At 42.2% G+C, this 17,788-nt stretch overlaps 1 long non-coding RNA gene and 1 pseudogene across 1 annotated transcript; one reads left to right on the forward strand and one right to left on the reverse strand.

Annotated features, from left to right (window-relative positions):
* Positions 1 to 4,243: 4,243 nt before the first annotated feature.
* LOC123402710 lies at positions 4,244 to 16,289 on the forward strand (annotated as a pseudogene).
* Positions 10,608 to 12,863, reverse strand: LOC123402711. Its single transcript, XR_006611335.1, has 2 exons — positions 11,589 to 12,863; positions 10,608 to 10,914 (listed from the first exon to the last, which is right to left on the reverse strand). It is a non-coding gene; the product is annotated as an uncharacterized LOC123402711 (long non-coding RNA).
* Positions 16,290 to 17,788: the final 1,499 nt, after the last annotated feature.

The following is a 17,788-nucleotide window of genomic DNA, read 5'->3' on the forward strand; positions in this document are numbered from 1 at the left end:
GGCAGACGAAAACCGGGCCCATGACCTTCTTCCACTTCTCGTCGTCCCCGATGCGCGCCACGATGTCGTCCCCGACGTAGTGCGTCCCGTGGAACACACTCATGCGCGTCGGGCCGACGTGCGACGTAAGGTCGCGCTTGAGCGGCCCGCCGCTCTTGAACTCGCTGCTGGGGTGACGACCCAGAAGCCGACGGGGTTCGGCCGGCCGGCGGTGACCCACCCGTGCACCATGTTGTCCTTGGTGTCCAGCGTGTACTGGTACTTGTCCTCCACCTCCCCCTTGAACTGCGGCTCCGACGGGTCGACCAGCAACACCGCCTCCCTGTAGGCGAGCGGGGAGCTGCACACTAATGTGCACAAACCATTGACACACTTATAAGCTGCACACTTATCTAATAATCAGTCAAACCGTTTATTACCCATGTTGGCAGACGAGAGTAGCTTGACGAACAGACACCTGGGTAGGACGCTCATCGACTGGATCCCGGGCATGCCGCCGATCAGCCTCGGAGACGTGTGCAGATTCGTCCGGACAACCGACCCGGATGACTTGGGCCTCCGTTTCAGCCTTGTGGAGGCCAGGCCAATGGCTGCACCAAAGCCGGCGCGCTTATCCTCAACACCTTCGACGACCTTGAAGCTGATGTTCTCACCGCCCTCCACGCCAAAAAACTTTTTTCGACACTTTTTCCGCGCATCTACACCGCCGGTCCCCTAGGCTCCCTCCTCAAACACCACCTTCCGACCAAGGACGACGATTGCACGACGGTTGGATACAAGAGCAAACATAAACCCTCTAAAAAATTTGTTTACACTTTGAATAGCAGTGTCACTATTTTCATAACACTCTTTCTATTTCTGATTTTAGATTCTGTAAACAAATAGGACACTATCTTAGCCACCTTATTTAATAAGTGCACTATGAGTGAGTGCGGATTGTTCTATGCAGAACTACTCACTTTAGATCTAAGTATTTTCTAAGCACGACAGCATATCAAATAACAACAATAACAGGGACCTATTAACGTCACCATGGTAATCGTTGACTTCATGAAAGTACTTTAGGTTTTTTATCTCCTTAATTCACGTATAATGTTAAGTTTTTTCCCTTCATCTAATTTCCTAATCTAATAATCTCACCCTATCGAGCACACGGGTATGATTGCCAATGCAATTTCGCTTTGGGGATATGAAAAAGTGTTGTTCTAGGGGTCCCATGATTCTTGGCTGGCCAGCAGCTTAATTGGCGGCTGCGTGCTCATCATAACCCTTAATTAGTAATTGTGTGATTATGACGGACGATGGACTAGGCTCGACCGCGTGCAACCAGGTCTTTCCTACAAGATGGTTATGTATGCATGCATCAGCTATGGCACGATTCACAAAATAAAAAAAATAAAATTGTTAAGCATGCATGCAACAGCTACAGCACTAGCTAGCAAATAGGATGTCCCCATCTTCCGTTGACGACATGCACGGTCAAGAAGTGTTGTTTTAGTCCATCTTCAGATTTTTTGCTATGATTAGCTGACATCGTCTATGGTTCAAAGGTATGTTGCACTAGAAGTACGATCATCTTATTCAGGAGAAAAGTGTAGACATGTAGTTCTTCGTGTATATATCATAATTGCAATCAGCTCGCTAACTCTTTTGATAACATTGTTAATGCAGATGAATGTTTTTGATCTAAACAACAACTCCATCATTGGTATTATTTCTAGTTTAATTTTCTCTTGCTCTAAACAATGTCTCTGGCTAATGATCATTATCAAACTAACTTTTATTTCTTTAGATGTTTCTGGCGTAGTCAATGGAATGAGAGAAATAGCAATAGTCGTGCACAATTATGAAATACTTTTCTTCGATTTTTTGGCAGTAAACTAGATTTATACGAGGAAGATCTGAAACAAGCGGAGTACAACGCTTCTATTCTTGAAGCCTTCAACATGGAGGTTGGTCATGCATCCAGTAAGGCTGGTTACTTTGATTTATAATGCATTTGATTGTTCATGCCACTATGTTAACTATATATGAATGTATGTCAGGGTCCCTTATTGAAACAGAAACATCCCGGCTCACATTTGAACACTGTCCGACATTCTCTTATCACGGGGGCGATGATTTAGAAGGTAACTCTTTAGCGACGTACATATTTTTTGCAAGCGAACTGTTCTGTTGTGTCCCGATATATCTATTTATGTTTGTCTCAGATGTTAGGAAGGACGCGCGTCGTGACACCTCTCTTGGGGACTGGGTAAAAAGGCTGGTGTTGCATCGATGGGAGCAGTACAAAGATGTCAATGACAAGCTACGCGAGCGCGTCGAACTGACAAAAGAATATCAAGGAAACAAACAGAAGATAGAAGAGCCATCTACGATGATAAAACTTAAGGCTAGGGTGACAGAAGAGCCGATTGAAGAGCAACCGACGATGTTTAAATTTACGACTTTGCGTATGCACAAATGGGCTGTTGAAAGATCCATCGACGATGATTAAACTTAAGGCTACGCTGGCACAGAAGGATCCTTCTTCGCAAAAGGGTGCTTTTTCGGTGAAGCCCTGGTTGCCGCGCGGAGCTTCATAATTTAGACATATAGTGTGCCCATTTTTATTCTCTTTTTTACGTCAATCCATTTTAATTCTTTAAGATATTTTATGAGCAACTTTAATTTTTTTACTTTGTCACTGGATTTACTCTCTTAGATGCATATTTTGTTAGAGACACAGCCTTTGGGTAAAAGAGCCCGGGGCCACATCCCTTTTTCTAATCGACTCAAGTACATTTGTTCGCCTCGAAGGGGACTTTAGCTTAATCTTTTTATCCTTTTTGTCAGTCTCTGATTGCATGCACCATTTTAATGTAGAACCCAGAAGTAATCCCTCTTTTTTTAAAGTAAATCTTCCATCTCAAAGTAATTCTTTTGTAGGTCAGGAGATATCATCAATTACACCCGACGTCTTACATTTTGAGATGGACGTTAGTACTCCCTCCGTAAAAAAATAAAAGAATGTTTAGATCACTATACTATGACAATATCAATTACACCCTACGTATTCGATACATCAGTCTTGCGTAATGACGACATCAACAAAGATAAACGACCGGCATGAGCTAGCAAAACAGCATAGTTTATGCCCGGGCGACATCCACTAGGTGTCTAGACAGGAGCCCGGCAGGAATGCAAGATACATACTATACATATATAAATTAAACAGGAGTAGCTAGGTAGTCTCTGTGTACAAACATGCTTACGCTGAAAAAATAAAAATAAAAAATACTCGTCCTAATGTTACTTGCCACGGACGAGCAACAATTATAAACTATAGCCCGTGACACTAGCAAAATAGCCCGTGCCAAGGAGCAAAAAACTTGTCCAAGGTAAATCTAGCAAAATAACACCTCCCATAAACTTGTTGAAGGTAATACTATTTTGTCACCCCAAATCCGTTGGCCGCCGCATGCCGATTCGCTGGTGGTCCGCCGCTACACGCGATCTGCTTCCCCGTCCGTGTGTTCCTCTTCCCCTTCCCACTCCCTCTACCAACCTCGCGCCGATGTCGCCTATGGCAACTAACGGGTGACGGCCATATCTTGGCAACTGCTGGTCAGCTCATGATCGTGCAAACGATTCATTATCTCCCACCACACTGCTCGCGCCGCTCGCCCCGCTCATCGCGTCGTGCCTCCTCCGCCGCTCGCCGCGCCGCGCCGCGCCTCCTCCCCCCGCTCGCCGCGCCTCCTCCCCTCCCCCGCTCGCCGCTCCTCCTCCCCCCGCTCGTCGCGCCTCCTCCCGCCACGCGCCTCCTCCCGCCGCTCGCCGGACCTACTGATCCACGCGCGACCACCATGACGCACCACACCACAAAGGAAGGGACAGCGGCGACGGCGATTCCACACCGGCCGACGGCGCGGTGAGGTATGTCCCGCTCCCTCTTCCCTATCCCTTTCTCTTTCCCTCCCTTCATTTCTCTTCTTCTCTCGGCCGATGTGATAATGGCGAGCGGCGGAGGTTCACCCCCCTCTCCTTGGGACGACAGAGGCGTCGGGCAGCAAGCGGCTGGCTGTAGCTCACTTTTCTCTCTGACCCGTTCTCTCTCACCGGATGTCTCCATAAACTGAATCTTATTTCTTTGAATTTTGGCCGAACTGCAGCGAGAAGGAGGCAACCAGGACACTGACGCCAAGCCGACGACCAGGGCGGACACCAGCTCAATCTCCAGTCATTTCTTCCTCTGGTATGAACGCACGATCTCCACCAAAACCTGGATATCTGTGTGCCGTGTAGAAGAATAGATGCTTGAATGATTACAATGTGGGCACACATGCATACTCATGTCTACACCAACATAACAACTGAAAACCTTTAACCTGATATATTCTGATCAGATCAATGAACTTGGTAAACTAACCAATTACTGGAATTACAATAGCCCATCTGTAGCTAGAATGAGGCAATGCAGGCAGGAGCAAATCGATGGTTGGCTTAGAGAATAGAGCAACATGATTAAGTACAGAAATCCAGGTTCTACAGATGCCAGGGAAATATAGAAATTCATGGTTGGTTGGTAATTGTTATTGTTGTTGACAAAGGCAGTTATGGTTTGTTGAGAGCCACGGCGGAACAAAACCGCCTTTTCGGTTTTGTTCACCTATTCAGTAGACAGTGTGGCACACCTAAAATTTATGAAACAATTTGATTGCCACAACAAACAAATGTGATGAACACAGTGCAGTAATACAAATGGAGGTGCAAGAACTATCTGACAGAAAAACACATGGGAAGCTAACATACTTTCGGTAACTCACCAATCGAATGAATCTAAATTGATTTAATTCATTTGCTCAATAACAGTAACAATGGCAATCCACAGAAATTTTACGGGGAATGCAGTTTAAACACTACTTTTCTTTTCCTCGAGTCTTCTTTTAACTACAAGATCTAACAAACATGTAGAGAATAACCAAATTTCTTAATGCCTACCTTCACAATGAAACAAATTTACTTTGGAAAACAAATATGCAGTGGAAGTATGAACCCCCCTTGTCCACTGCTTTGGAACTCTACCTGCAGCAATTCTGAATGAGTATGATAGTGATCAAAACCACTGATGCACAAGAAGCCGCTCTCCCGGCGTGAGCTGAAGAGCTCCACACATTCCTCATATGTGTTCTGATACTTGAGCGACCGCTCGCCAGGGCAGCACTTTTGCCACATACACATATCGACACATAGCTGTGTGTAAGACAACAGCGGCGTATGGGTCAGCGCTTGTGTCGGGACAGAAAATTTAGCTTCACATTCATCAATTGGAGGGGCGTCTAACAAAACTTTCTTTTATGACAAGAGAATATAAGGTGCAGAATAGAGTAGAGAACCCTTTTATTAAGAGAAAACCATGCCAAACTTTCAACCTATACAGATGTGAGCATGTATTTGAGACGACATCGATGAAAATCAGGTGCTCCCCTGGAGTTAATGAAGAGAATAACATCACTCATACCAAGTAGTAACAGACCTAAAACTACCATCCAGAAAATTGTGATTGACTGTGTCTCAAACACTAAAAAGTGTTTATTTCATCCCTAAGAAAATTTCAAATGTGTGTATGGTATATTGGTATTGTACCCATGTTGTGCAAGCTAAATATGTAGTCTTGAGGTAAGTAGAATGTACCCTTGAGATGGTGTTTGCTCTGCAGCAATTGTTAGATTTTTCTTTATTTGTTCACATGAAGATATATGTTAACTTATTATTATCATACAAGGCAATAGAAATATGCAATGATTGCAAAGTTTATATATATTATGCATGTGTATTGTACTTTTGTTGATTAGTATGTTTTCTTTTTCCGCATTGTCAATGTGTTGCTTCCAAATTTATATGTGACACGTTTGTTTAAATTGTATAAGATGGCGCCAATTAATCTTAGATGTCAACGGACATTTGCAAACTTCACAAAAAAACCCAGTGGAGCCTACGTAAGTTTAACATGCTTTCTCATATTTAAAAGAAAATGAAAAAATGTTATCTAATCTAATCTATTTGTTACAGATTCATAGACTTTGATGACCTCACCTTTTCGGATACATTCAAAACATGTAGCATTTGCATGAGGGTAGATGTCAAATTTCGTGTTAATTCGAGTGGTGATAGCCTTCACTTCATTCTGATGGATAGAACTTTAAGTCTCAAGCATGTTTAGATTGGTAGAATAAACATGTGTTTGTCATCATCTAACATTTTCTGATGCAATTCTAAGGGTGCCAAAATCGAGGCTATAGTTGTCGGAAAAGATTTAGTGCACATATTCGATTTAACATTGCACATGGGTCATAAGTACATCATTCATGGTGTTACTATTCGACCTAACTTTAAAGAACTGGCGTGTAGATTCATTAACCACACATATGAGTGCTCCTTCAGTGCGAGGACATTTGTTGAGTCACTCTCACTAGAATTTCCAACATATCAAAAGCATTTGATGTCCATCCATGAAGTTATGAGTTATCCAAACAAAACTTTCGTAGGTATGCATTCAAACATATATAATACTAACACAGAGATAACCTTTGTATATCAATTTGACTAATGATATTTAATACAGACATAGTTGTTCAATATGATGATTATCAACTCATCGGGAGACACCCATCTGCTGAATTGTATAGAGAGGTCACCTTCACGGATATTTGATATGTGTAGTTAATATACATAATTGCAACTCTTTTGTACCGAATTATAAGAATTTATTCGTGAAGTCCTTGTATAGTTACTATTTTCAAATATTCAATATTGTAGGGACAAACTTATAGTTGTTGGCATTTCGGGTGGCAACTTGATTCAAAACTCATATAGGTGGTCAACAACTGAAGGCAATAAATCTATTGTCCTTGCAACTATGCTCCGTTGAACGTGCAGTCATGCCCTTAATCGTGTTTTGGTGTTGCTGACAACACACATATAGATAACTAATCACTAATCCCCTTTAAGCTATTGTGAATGATCATGTGTTGATAAGGACAAGCTCATGTGCTAACAAGGACAAGATCAAGATAAGCATTCCTGAGCACTACATGCTTTATTCTTGTGGATGTTCACATGGTGGACAAATGAAGATGAATATATAAGCTAGGCTTTCCACATTGTGTATGGGAGAGCTACTTTAAGACTTCATCATGTCTTGCTTCCGACATTGAGCCATGAAGGAACAACAACATCAAGCTCAAGTGAAAGGGCTAACTCAAGGTATCAGTTCCTTTGAAGTTAGCGTTGCATAGTGATGATCATCAAATAAAGTATACACTCAAGTATGGATCATCGGTACCCCTTTTACAATTCTTGAGTCTTTAGGGATCCCGCACTATTAAGAGGGGATCACAGGTTTTGTGATGAACTTGCTCAAACTAGATATCCACTGTTCATCTCATACCACATCTCCACTGCTCTGCTGTTATCAGAAAACATGACCAGTGCCTCGGACGTCCGGCCTCCTCCAGACGTCCGAGGGCCGGACGTCCGACCAGCTTCGGAAATCCGGAGCTTTGCACCAGAAGAACTTGAGCCATATAACTCGGACTTCCGGCTCCCTCCGGACGTCCGAGGGCCGGTCGACCGACGAGCTTCGGAAATCCGGAGCCCTGCACCAGAAGAACTTGAGCCATATAACTCGGACTTCCGGCTCCCTCCGGACGTCCGAGGGCCGGACGACCGACCAGCTTCGGAAATCCGGAGCCCTGCACTAGAAGAAGTTTGAGTCGAATAACTCGGACTTCCGGCCTTCTCCGGACGTCCGGTCCCTGTTCAACTCACAGTGATTCCGGACATATCTACAGCCCTCGGACGACCGACCCCTGTCGGACGTCCGACCCCTTGTGGACGCCCGGACTTCCGTGAACTGCCGGACGTCCGACCCCTGTGTGACTTAAAGTGTCCCCAACGGCTGTTTTACTCTCCCCACTATATATACCCCTCCCACTTCGTGAGAGGGTGTCCAACACAATCATATCCTCATAAGAACACATTTCTACCCCACATAGATTTGCTCACACCAAATCTTAGATCCCAAGAGCATTTGTGAGCCCCTTTGAGAGTTGTTCCAATCAAAAGATAGATCGTCTCCCTCTCCTTCTCTCAACCCAAGCTATTTGAGATTTGAGCAAGTTTTGAGCATTCCCCGTGATCTTGTTACTCTTGGAGGTTGGAGACTCCTAAGCGGTAGGAGTTCTTCCGAGAGAAATCAATCCGTGTGATTACCCCCGGAAATGTTTTTGAGGGTCTGGAAGCCACCTCAAAGGCTTACCACTAGTGGTTGAGAAACGCCTTCGTGGTGTTATCTCAAAGGGAGAATAGGGTGAGCCTTCGTGGCGTTGGTGTGCCTTCGTGGTAACATCCACCTCTCTAATGGTGATTAGTTTCCCTCCAAGAAAGTGAACATCGGGATACATCTTCATCTCAGTGACCTTGGTTATCCTTAACCCAAACTCCTTACTTATGGTTTACTTGTGTTACTTGAGCATACATACATTGCATATTGGTTGTGCTCATTATATTGTGTTGGCTATTTCTTGTACAAGATTAATCGTTCAAGCATACCCTCTATATCGACACGTTCACACTTGCAACTTTTGATATATCGTGTGCTATAGTGTGATCTAGTATCTCGTGTCGTTCACCTACTTGTCGTGTAATATAGCTCAAGTAAGTTTGTGTAACTTACTTGTGCTTGTTAGTAACTGTATTGTGTCCATCTTGGTAGATCGTGTTGTTGATACACGTTGCAGTGCCTAGTGCATTTAGGATTTGTGCTTGACAAGTATCCTCTTAGTTTATTTCCGCATTAAGTTTAAGCCAAATCCGAAGAAGTTTTCAAATAGCCTATTCACCCCCCTCTAGGCGTCATCGAGGTCTTTTCATCCGTAAGAATAGGAAATATGGTAATCGATGCATGTACATCTTTATGTATTGCATATTTTGAGAAAGTGTATTTTTATGTTGAGCTAACTAGTTTTTTAATCTTGGCAATAGGAAATTTGGAAACTTCAAGTTACACCACCCTTGCATTTAACCCGGATCATCCTTCAGCACGTGCACTTCATGGTAGTTCTGACATATAACCCGGATCATCCTTCAGCACGTGCAAATTTTAAATACTAATAATTGCAACATTTCTAATAATTGTTTTGCATACATTCGCCAGAAAATAATAGGTGGGTTGATTGACATGGAGTTTGTTCGAGAATTTATTGAGAGGAGGTGGGATTCGCTAGCATGCGGGCTGTCTACAAATGATCCCCGATGCAAGGTGTATACAAAGAAAGCTCGACCCATGTAGTAGAGATAGCAGAAATCAGTTGTGTCTATTACGCATGATTGTGTCTTTCAATTTGTACGTTTAGTTGTCTCGTGATGAAGATCATATGTAGTATTTTTTTAATGGAGCTTAGTTTTTGTTAAGTACATTGTTATCTAAAATATTTTCTACTTCATTAGTATGAGTGTATGACCTAGAATTAATTCTTCTATTTTCATCTATATATTTACAAGCTAGACATATAATGAGACTCCTTGGAAGTTCATAAAAACAATTCAACATCTTCATTTGTGAGTATACTCTGGTTTTGTTTCATGTCTTGTTTCGGCCTTCGGATCTTTCCACGAAATGTTAGAGAGTTTCTGACATGAAGAACAACACACAAAGGAAACACGAAGATCTTGCATCACGACTCCCATGGGACTGCTGGTGAGTTTTCTGCGATGGTCCAGTGCTTTAGATTGGGTTTGAGGTAAACAGGGAAAAGGTACAACTGTAGGAGTGAACACAATATTCTGCCTGAATAACTTTTGTGGCATTCGTCTGCTTTTGTTATGCAATGTGCATTGCTTCTATTATGGTCATCGAAGGGGAGGTGGATGCTTGAGCTATAGGTGCTTAAGTTATTTTGAGAACTGAAAAAGTGAGTGTCTGCTTGTAAAAATGTTGTTGACATAAGAAGCTTCATGACTCATCTTCATAGGATGTTCTAATCTTCTAGCCATGTGATGGTGGTAGTATAGTGAGTGATGATTGGCATGTATTGTGTGTAAATCTGAGAACGGGTTCATAACTAAACCATAACTACACCATACCCATACACCTATGTATCAAAACCAAACCTGAACCATAACCAATTAATACCATTTTCAGCCCAAGCAAAACTAAACCCAATATTTGCCTCACCCAAACCAGTTTGAACCCAATATATAACTATGGGTTTAAACCAAATACAAAACCATATTCAACTTTGGTTTAGCAGTGACATGTCAAACAATATTTGAACAATAATTTAAAGTGACAATACATGTCAAACAATATTTTGAACAATAATTTAAAGTGACAATAGTTTAGCAGTGACACAACTATAGCAGTGACACAACTATGGGTTTAAGTCCGCAATGCGGAAAATATTTCTATAAATATTTCTGTAGAACAGTAGAGAAGTATCTACTCTTCACATGTAAGGTTCAGTAAGCTAGCAGGTCATAGGACAATCTATGTACATAACACAATCTTGCGTCTCCAATGTGGATCATTGTGAAATTCATGGGTGAGGAGATACTCCTAGTTATGCATCCACAAGATGAATACCAAACACAAGGTGATTAAACCAAGTAGTTTAAGCCTGTGATGTTTCCAGGCATCTCAAAACCTACAGTCTTACAGCAGCATATCGATATAGTAACCTAACGGACCTTCTTCGGACGCTTAGACTAAACACTTGACTTAGTAGCTAGTTCACATCAGGTAGCACTTAACATGAAACATAACCCCATCGATCAGCAATCAGAAACAGAACCCCATCGATCATCAATGTGGATAAGGTGTGTAGCTCCCCCAGCCAAGCCGAGGCACTTCCGCACCACCATGCTAAACCACTGTTGCATCATAGAGAGAGAGAGTTCTATCAGATCATAATTATTTTGAGAATAAAGAAGCATAATCAGCAAACAAAAATATTAGATTGTGAAATTAATGACTACAACAATCACAAGTCTACTATTTCCCCAAGAGATTTATGAGCCGAATCATATGCAGCCGAGAAACGTGCCAAAAGGAGCCCCCCAAAAAAGTCAAACGCAAAGCTGGGAAACTTCGCGGATCGTACAGAGAAGATAAGGACTAGGATAACAACAAGATTCCAGCTGCCCCTCTCTTCCAGCTCTGTACAGAGAAGAACAAAATCAGACCACCAACCCACCAACCCAACAGACCAACCCTCTGTTCTTCCCCATCCCACCAACCCAACGGACCAGCAGAACACCAACTAGGAGGCAGATACCAACACGAGTAAACAGAGAGTGCTACAGAAAATATGATAAAACAGTGAATGTGAAGGCTGTGATGTGAAGGCTGTGAATACGATAAAACAGAGACTGCTACAGAAAATACGATAGAAGAAATCGTTGCAAGAGAAAACAGAGACTGCTGCTATATGAATTCTGTCATCATATTATATGAGTAGTTTAGTAATTTTCGTGAAATGGAATGAAATATTATAGTTTTTACAAGAGTAATCCGGACACTGGATGTCAGCATAGGTAGAACTCACCTTTGGACCTTCTACCATGTGATACTTGACTCGTATCCTCATCCATGGAATCGGCAGTCTCAGAACCCTCTGAGGTAGACATTCCTCAACCTCCTCAGATAGCTGCTCCACTTTCCTGCCAGGATAACATAAAAAAATGTTAAAACTTGGAACACCAACCTACATAACTCGTATTCAGCTCTTTATTTGAAGTCGAAATTCTATATGCAACAGGACAGAACTTTCACAAGCAACAGGACAGAACTTTCACAACAGAAAAATGCATACCCTAGAGCAATTCTTGAGAGTTGCTCTAGCAGCCACAAATATCACTTTCATACAGAACTCCATTTGCACAAAACAGATAAAGGGAACATATATATCATCCTCAACAAACAGGATGAACCAAGCATGTGCATCTAACTATCTCAGGATGACATATGGCCTTAAATTCCATATCGACCACACATTGAGAGTGACAAGTGCTTCAGACCTAAGCTGGTGAATAATAGAGAAATGTTAACACGAGAAGAAAATGCATGTACTTAGTAGTTCACTACTGCTGCCACTGTGAACTATTACAACAAAGAGAAGGGAATTAGATAAAATGCCATCTTAAGAGCAAGAAAACAATCCAACCTAATCTGTATAATAATTCTACACATTAAAGCAATGAAAGTAAAACACCCCCTCTCACATGCATCTGGGAGGTAGCGCCATTTATATAGTACGGTGGTAAACCTTGCCAACCTTTGATCCATGAACAATTTTTTACTAACATCGATCGTTCTACAAAAATAAAAATCAAGTTTTGCCAGGCACCAAACTGGGCGTAGATGCATCTTCTGATTATAGCTGATTAAGACAAGAAACAACATAATTTTGCCAGAAACCAATGCTCCTACTGAATATCTACAGTTAAACTCCTAGCAAGCAGATCTTCACCTCCCAAAGGCTTTCTATATTTATTTTTTGACGCGACCCAAAGGCTTCGGTTAACAAGGCTACTCTGAGTGCAACCAACTGTATATAAATTTGACAAAATTCTGTGCTCAAACGGGTGGACAGAGGAGTGCAAACTCATGTCACCCAGATTATACTGGCAACTTGGCAAGAAGGTGCAAGAAGAATCCAATCCGGCTGCAACCTTTGATCAGGGGAGATTAGGGGAGGAGCTCACCGCGACGGCCTTGCAGGCGGCGCACTTGTCGCTGATGGCGGAGGCGGAGGCGACGACGGCCGCTGCGAGTATGGCGGCGAGGAGGAGCAGGACGGTGCCGGATCTGCGGCGGACGACGGGGAGGAGGCCTGCGTGCGGCGGCCGGCGGGGAGGAGGCCTGCGTGCGGCGGCCGGCGGGGAGGAGCGTGGATGCTGCGTGGTGCGTGCGGCAGCAGAGTCGGGGAGGAGAAGGTGGTGCGGCCGTGCGGGCTTGCTCGCAGTTGAGGCCAAACCAATACAATAACCGGGTTCTACCCACAGTTTCAAGCCCAAAATATATAAAACAGTTTAGGCCCATAACCAGTCATATCCAAATTGCTTTCTCTGTAAACCAAAACCAAACCAAACTTAAAAAGCCTCAACCTAATTAAACCTAAACCAGTCAAGGCCCAGTGTAAAAACCAAACCATTTTAACCAGTTATTTTAAAACCAATCTCAGATTTAATTGTGTGAGTGCTTGGTTCAATTTATTTTGGTTCAGTTACTTATTATGTTGATATTTGAAGTTTCAGGAGTGCTAAACTTAGCATCTTGATTATTGAGTATGGTGTTCTTGTTGTCATAAATTCTATCAGTCGGCACCTTTCACGCTTTTAGTGTAATTGAGGTGTTGGATCAAACATACAATTCCTTACATCTGAATCTATTTACTAGCACCGCTATGGGTCTCCTCTTACATTGTCGGATCACTTTTGACATCATAACTGTATTTTGTTTTTGTAATGTGAAGACCGTGAAAAGCAGTTGTTGCCATTGTAGTACTGTTACTATTTGTGCACCGTGCTTCTTTTATTGTAAGAATATGTAGATGAAATTTCAGGTATGCAGCTGCCAATGAAGTGAAGAAAGCAGTCAAGACCTTTGATGTGATGGAGAGGTTTAAAGTGGAAGCAGACCAAACTGTATTTTATTCCCTTCTTCGTGCTCTTTGCAGAAGTAAAAACATAGAAGATGCTGAGGAGTTGCTTCTTGCAAGAAGAAATTTTTCCCACTCACAGCAGAAGGTTTCAATATAATACTTGATGGTTGGTGTAACATATTCACCGATCTGGCCGAAGTAAAGAGAATTTGGAGAGAAATGTCAAATTGCTGCATTACTCGTGATGGTACGTCTTATGCTCTCATGGTCTGTTGTTTCTCTAAGATAGGGAACCTTTTTGATACTCTGAGGGTTTACGATGAGATGAAGAAGAAGGGTTGGAGTCCTCGTATTGATGTCTATAACCAACTTATTTATGTTCTGACAAGAGAGAATTGCGTGAAGGATGCAAAAAATGTTCTGAGTAAAATGGTAGATGAAGGTTTCCAACCGGATGTTGAAACATACAACAATATTATAGTTCCACTTTGTGAAAGTTGCAAGCTTGAGGAAGCACATAAGATAATGGAAGACATGAAAATGAAGGGCATTGTTCCAACCATTTCGACGTACCATGCATTTTTGAAACAGGAAGGCATTGACGAAACACTGCAGCTACTGAAGAAAATGAAAGAAGATGGCTGTGGCCCTAACGGTGACACATTTCTCATGCTCATTGATAAGTTTATCCAACTGAATGAGTCTAGAAATGCTGTGAGCGTGTGGAGTGAAATGCGAAGATACGACATTAGGCCTGGTTATGCACACTACATGGCAGTGGTCCAAGGTTTGGTTAAACATGGATGTATACCACGAGCTTTGGAGTATTATGATGAAATGACGACAAATGGTTTTGCTTCTGACTCGATACTTGAAAAGGAATTCAAAAAATTTCTATTGGCCAATAGAGACCATTGGCGAGGAGCAGGCAGATACAATCTTATTCCACAACGTACCAAACATTTTACAAGCAGGACAAGAATTCCATAACACATGTGTCACTGTTAAGGGGCTTCTTTGTATGACAGAAGTAAATGTGATTGTGAGGTATGTTGACTTACCAAGTTGCTCTTGAATCCTATATTAATGAGCACTGAACAGCTAAAGTTATTGCTTCCCCTGAATTTTTTTGCCTTTGAGGGCCGTTTCCATGTCCCATGTACACGGTGTAGTTTCGAAAGGTCCTATTGTAGTCATGGGTCACGACTCTTATTGTTTTGTGTTTTAAACATGGTTATAATGTGTAATCATTTCATATCATTGCCTTCCCAGAATCACAGTAGGTAGAGGCACTGGCGGAGGACCCCAATGGGCAAGGTCTGGTAGCCGCCATACCTTGAATAAGTGCTAAAATTTTCTTATACCTATGCATATGCATAACGAGTTTTTGATTCACAAGTCATGGCAAGTTTTCCATTGAGATCGAACCAATCCGATCAGTTATCAGCTACTATCTATCATGTTGGGTATCTACGTGTGGTTCCCGCTAGACCGGCGTGCACTGTTCCAAAAAAGATCAACCAAGCTGCTAGCTTGCTTGCTTGCTTCTTAGCTTTCCACATACACGTACATATATAACTTTAGGTGGATTTGTTCTAGCGTTCTAAAAGCTAACACCCAGCTTTGTATACTTCATGTTCGTACCCAAGAAAAGATGAAGAGGAAATGGAAAGGGCCAGGAAAGCCAAAGGGAAGGGGTATATCCCGGAATTTTAGTACTCCATCTGTAACTTAATATAAAACTTTTTTCGACACTGTCATAGACTCTAAAAATATCTCATAAAAAATTACAAATGTAGTAATAGCATTTTTAATAGCTTGTAATATGCAGTTGTAATGATTTTAGTTTTTTAGTGACCATTAGTGTTAGTAACTGTAGATTCGTTATGAATATGTTTTAGATTTGTTTTTCTATTTAAACATGTTTAGATTTTCCTTTTCCTTGGTTAGTCTATTGAGGTTCACAGGAAAATATTAATGTGCATGGTTAGTGTATACTATTGAATATTATAGTTTTGCATAAAAAATTACTTCAAAGTTTGCCACACCTTAATTTTTTTCGTCCTCCACCTGTGGGTAGAGGAGATACTGAACATTGCCACCTCTCCAGCCGAAGATGTTCTCATGCCTCTGAAGATACTTAACACCTCTTGAGGCTGCTTGGATTTGGCATCACCTCAGGATCACTCCCGACCAGTTCCAGGATCTATAGTCTAGTGTACTCCCATCCCAGCTCACCTCAACAATTGTGTTTGACCAGAAGTGGTGCTTTCCATCCTTTGGAAGAAAATATGTGAGTCAGAGGAATGCAGCTGCTTTCGAAACGAAGACCACTCCTCTGCTACTACTATTGGGAACATTTGTTCTGACTTTGAATTGTAGAACTTCTAGGTTTAAAGATCCGGTTGATAATTCAGCCACCCTGTCTTGGCGCGATTACCTCTCCTCATGGCTTGCTGTGCCTTTGTAGCTCCTAGCCTTCGGGCTACTTTTTTATCCTCTCCTTTGTGATTTCTCGAACAAATAGGCAGTAGGCAGAGAAACTGGGATTTTCTTTCTATGTAAGGAATCCTCTTATAAGAAGGCCCGTGATTATACCAGTGACCAACTAACTGAATAAAAATAGGTAGATCCATTTAGTGATCCGATGCATTTTTGTTATTTCGTGAGGATTAAACGTGTTTTAAAGCAGTAACACGTACACTGGGGAGTGAGAAGAGCGGTTCAAAAGTACCACATACGTTTCACAAGACGAGCAAGTAATTAATCTTTGGATATTGGCAGCGGTTGGCTACAGAACTGGCAAAGGCAACACACTTCCAGCGCGCGTAACAAGTGACAAAATGTTATCGCGCAAGATAGCACTTGGGCAAAGATCGGTTTGCCCGGCGGGAAGAATTTGCAAAATGTTGCGAGTGCCGCAAACAGAGGTGACATTATTATTATTAGAGTAGTAGATGTAGACTTGCTCCGCATGCACCTGTTGTTGGCGCATGTCAAAAGCTGAGATGAAACATGGTGCCGGTGAAGTGTTGCAAATCTTTGCCAAAAGGAAGATGGCAAAAAGTGAGAGCATGCGCATTTCTTGTGGGAAAACTCAGAAAAGGGTGAAGAATTGGGCATCCTTTGGAGTAATGACACGACAAGGCAGGGGAGAAGCAACGTTCTCTGCTCAGAAGGGCACAAAATTTAGCCCGTAGTATATATAGTCGATCAACCCACACCCTGATGTAAACGACCATAGACGACGGCACCGGCGTAAAACGTAGTATCTGCTCTGCCCAACACGGCTTCTGCAGGCAATGGCCATCTCTTGTCACCCGTCCCGAACCAGTGGCTGCTTAGCCCTGGCCGTTGCCATTTGCATCCTCCTCCCAGGCTGCTTCTCTAGTGAGTATATTTCTTGTTTTATACTCCTTCTGTCTCAAAATAAATGTCTCAAGCTTAATACAATTTTATACTAGAAATAATACAAACTTGAGACATTTATTTTGGGACAGAGGGAGTAGCAAATTAAAAGAAAAACTTGGATGATTTGCCCTTTGATTTGGAGCTCCTTTCCCCCATGGCTGCAGGCAAAATTGCCCTGGTGATCCTCGCCTCCTTCCTTGCCTCCGCGTCGGCGGCACTGCTTCTTGCCGTCCGAGCGGTAGCGATTTCACCATGTACCATCTGTAAGTATAGAAAGGACCGGTATTTGTCCATCATGTTTGACATACACTTCTGAATAACAATTATTTGATCAATGTATTTATATATATTTTTCTATTCTGTGGCAACGCACGGGCACTAAACTAGTCAATATAAATAAAGAACGAGTTCACAACAGTACCTAAAGTAATGATTTATTTTTCTTATACTAACGGATCTCATGAGTTTTCTCTTGAGTTTTGTGTTGTGAAGTTTTCAAGTTTTGGGTAAAGATTTGATGGAATACGGGATAGGGAGTGTCAAGAGCCTAAGCTTGGGGATGCCCAAGGACCCAATCCATATTCAAGGATACCAAAGAGCCTAAGCTTGGGGATGCCCCGGAAGGCATCCCCTCTTTCGTCTTCAATCCATCGGTAAATTTACTTGAGGCTATATTTTCATTCACCACATGAAATGTGTTTTGCTTGGAGCGTATTGTATGGTATGATTCT

This window comes from Hordeum vulgare, chromosome 6H (genome assembly GCF_904849725.1).
Source record: "Hordeum vulgare subsp. vulgare chromosome 6H, MorexV3_pseudomolecules_assembly, whole genome shotgun sequence".
Lineage (NCBI taxonomy): Eukaryota > Viridiplantae > Streptophyta > Magnoliopsida > Poales > Poaceae > Hordeum > Hordeum vulgare.